We start from the raw sequence: 3,775 nt of genomic DNA, 5'->3' as shown, positions 1-3,775 counted from the left end.
CAGAGTCTTTTCCAATGAGTCAACTCTTCGCATCAGGTGGCCAAAGTACTGGAGTTTCAGCTTTAGCATCATTCCTTCCAAAGAATACCCAGAACCGATCTCCTTTAAAATGGACTGGTTGGATCTCCTTGCAGTCCAAGGGACTCTCAAGAGTCTTCTCCAACACCACAGTTCAAAAGCATCAATTCTTTGGTGCTCAGCTTTCTTCACATATATATGCATTAATATATGATTTTTTTTTCTCTTTCATACGTCACTTTGTATAATTGGTTCATAAAGAACAGACTTATGGACACAGTTAGGGAAGGAGACAGTGAAATGAATTGAGAGCATAGCATTGACATATATGTATACTATATTCATGCATGCTAAATCACTTCAGTCATGTCTGACTCTGTGCGACCCTGGGGACTGTAGCATGCCAGGGTCCTCTGTCCATGGGATTCTCTGGGCAAGAATACTGAAGTGGGTTGCCATGCCCTCCTCCAGGGAATCTTCCCAACCCAGGATCAAACCTGTGTCTTTTATGTCTCTTGTGTTAGCAGGCAGATTCTTTACAACTACCACCACCTGAGAAGCCCATATAAACACTACCCTTGTAAAGTAGATAGCTAGTGGGAAGCTGCTTTATAACACAGGGAGTTCAGTCCTGTGCTCTTTGACAATCTACAGAGGTGGGATGGGGGAAGGGAGGCAGAGAGGCTCAAGATAGAGGGAATAAATATTATGCATACTTATGGCTGATTTAGATCATTGTATGGCAGAAACCAGCACATCAGAAACTAAAAAATAAAGCAATTATCCTCCAATTAAAAATACTTTTTAAAAAAAGTAAAAAAAAGACTTTACCAAGAGCAAAGTCTTCCTCTCTGTAGGAAGAAGCATGTATCCAGCCAGGAGTCACTGAGGGGAGCTGAAATCAGTTCAATCTTAAAAGCAATAGAGAGGCAGAGTCAATCCTGCTTACTTCTGTCAAGCAGGGCATGGAAGGCAGAGCAAATGCAAGACTCTTCACCACTGTTGTTGAAGGTAAATACATAGAGCTCATTGGCAGAAAGAATTCAACAGGAACTGGGATGTTTCTTGGCAAGGGAAGGGAAGTCTTCAATTGAGAGAAGCTTAAGGTATAAATAAGAAGTATGTATAAGAACTGACAACCTCTCTGAGATAGCACGTTAGTGGTAAAAAGTCTGCCTGACAATAGGAGATGCGAAAGACATGGGTTCAATCCCTGGGTTGAAAAGATCCCCTGGAGTAGGAAATTCCAGGATTCCAGAAAATTCCAGTAGGAATTTCTAGGATTCTTGCCTGGAAAATTTCATGGACAGGGGAGCCTCACAGGTTACAGTTCATGGGGTTGCAAACAGTTGGACATGACTGAGTGACTAACATTTTTGCTTTTTCACTGTATAGCACAGGTAACTCTGCTCAATATTCCAAGCAACCTAATTGGGAAAATACTTTGAAGAAGAATAGATACATGTATCAGTCAGTCAGTTCAGTTGCTCAGTCATGTCTGACTCTTTGGGATACATATATATGCATAAGTGAATCATTTTGTACACCTGAAACTAACAACATTGTTAATCAACTATATTAAAATATAAAATAAAAATTTATGTAAAAAAAAAGAATTGGAGGACTCACCCTTTGTGATTCAAAATTTAGTAGAAAGCTACAATATCAAAACTGTGTAGTGTTGTCATAAAGGCAAACAGAACTCAACAAAATTAGAGACTCCAAAAAAAAAAAAAAGGAAACACTTCACATGTGTGATGAAATGATTTTTGACAAGAGTCTTAAGCCTTCAGTTAGGTGTCTTTTCCATAAATATCACTAAGAAAGCTTGCTATCCATATTCATATAATGAAACTGCATATTCATATAATGAAACTGCATATAATTACTTTACAGTATTTTCAAAAATTAAACTAAATGGTGAACAGATTTAAATATAGGGCTAAAACTATAAATACCTAGAAGAAAACATAAGGGAACATTTTTATGATATTGGATTTATCTGTTGTTCATTCTTGGATATAACACCAAAAGCATGTGCAACAGAAATAGAAATGTATCTTGAAATTTGTCAGAACTGAAAATTTCAGTGCATTGAAGAACTTTTATGAGTAGAATGAATAAGCAACCCACAGAAATATTTGCAAAATGTGTATCATGTAATAGAATGATACAAGGAATTTTTAAAGAACCACAGCTCAACAAGAGAAACAGAGAAACTAATTTTAGAATTTTGAACACATTTGAATAAATATATCTTCAAAGAAGATATAAAAATGGCCAAAAAACACAGGAAAATATTTGTTATTTTTGTTCAGTCACTCAGTCATGTCCAACTATTTGCGACCCCATGAACTGCAGCATAACAGTCTTTCCTGTCCTTCACTATCTCCCAGAACTTGTTCAAACTAATGTCCATTAAGTTGGCAATATAATCCAACCATTTGCCCCCTTCTCTCTGTTGCGCCCTTCTCTTCTTGCCCTCAATCTTTCCCAGCATCAGGATCTTTTCCAATGAGTCAGTTCTTTGCATCAGGTAGCCAAAATATTGGAATTTCAGCCTCAGCACCAGTCCTTCCAATGAATATTCAGGATTGATTTCCTTTAGGATTGGCAGGTTTGATCTCCTTGCTGTCCAAGGGACTCACAAGAGTCTTCTTCAGCACCACAATCCAAAGGCATCAATTCTTCAACTCTCAGCTTTATTTATAGTCCAACTCTCACATCCATAAATGACTGCTGGAAAAACCATAGCTTAGACTATATGGACCTTTGTTAGCAAAGTGATGTCTCTGCTTTTTAATTCACTCCTCTAGGTTTGTCATAACTATTCTTCTAAGGAGCAAGTGTCTTTTAATTTTATGGCTGCAGTCACTGTCCTTACTGATTTTGGAGCCCAAGAAAATGAAATCTAATACTGTTTCCATATTTTCCCCATCTATTTGCCATGAAGGGCTAGGACCGGATGCCATGATCTTTGTTTTTTGAATACTGAGTTTTAATCAGCTTTTTAAAATGTATATTTGGCAAGGCTGGATTCCCAGATCCATCTCTCTATCTATCGTGCAGTCATGTTTGACTCTTTGTGGCCTCATGTGCTGTAGACTGCCAGACTTGTCAGTCCATGAAATTTTCCAGATAAGAATACTGGAGTGGGTTGCCATCTTTTACTCCAATCTATCTGTCTTTCTATCCATTTATCTATCTATCAAACTAAGTACATCCAGTCCATGGGGTCACAAAGAGTCGGACATGACTGAACAACTGAAGTACATCCTTATCCATTTTATCCCTCAAATTTTACATATCTTGAGATGATATATCTGAAATAAGGATGAGTTGCTTTTTATTGACAAACACAAAAAATTAAAAGAAAGAAAAAAGAAATTGCTGTCATTGAAATAGAAATTCTATATACATGGTAGAAGGTCAAGAGTATATGTGATGACTGTTTTGAAACACAAAGTCTTAGTTTACTCATGTTCATATGTATTTTCTTTTCTCATACATACCAGCTTTAAGGTATTTTCACGTGATCCCACAACAACCTCACACATTAAAGCTTATAAATGAAATCCAATTCATATTTTGCTTCCCCTATAAAATATTCTTTACCTAGGAGCCTAGACATTTCATTTGCAAATGGATATTCATATTATTTTCACTGTAATTCAGATAATAGATATACATATTCTGTGTGACAAGTAAAACCATTCAAATGATGCACAAGTTTCAAAGTGAATTAGATAGGACCATT

This window comes from Bison bison, unplaced genomic scaffold, assembly GCF_000754665.1.
Source record: "Bison bison bison isolate TAMUID 2011002044 unplaced genomic scaffold, Bison_UMD1.0 scf7180017852992, whole genome shotgun sequence".
Classification (NCBI taxonomy): Eukaryota; Metazoa; Chordata; class Mammalia; order Artiodactyla; family Bovidae; genus Bison; species Bison bison.
This window is presented reverse-complemented; position numbering follows the sequence as displayed.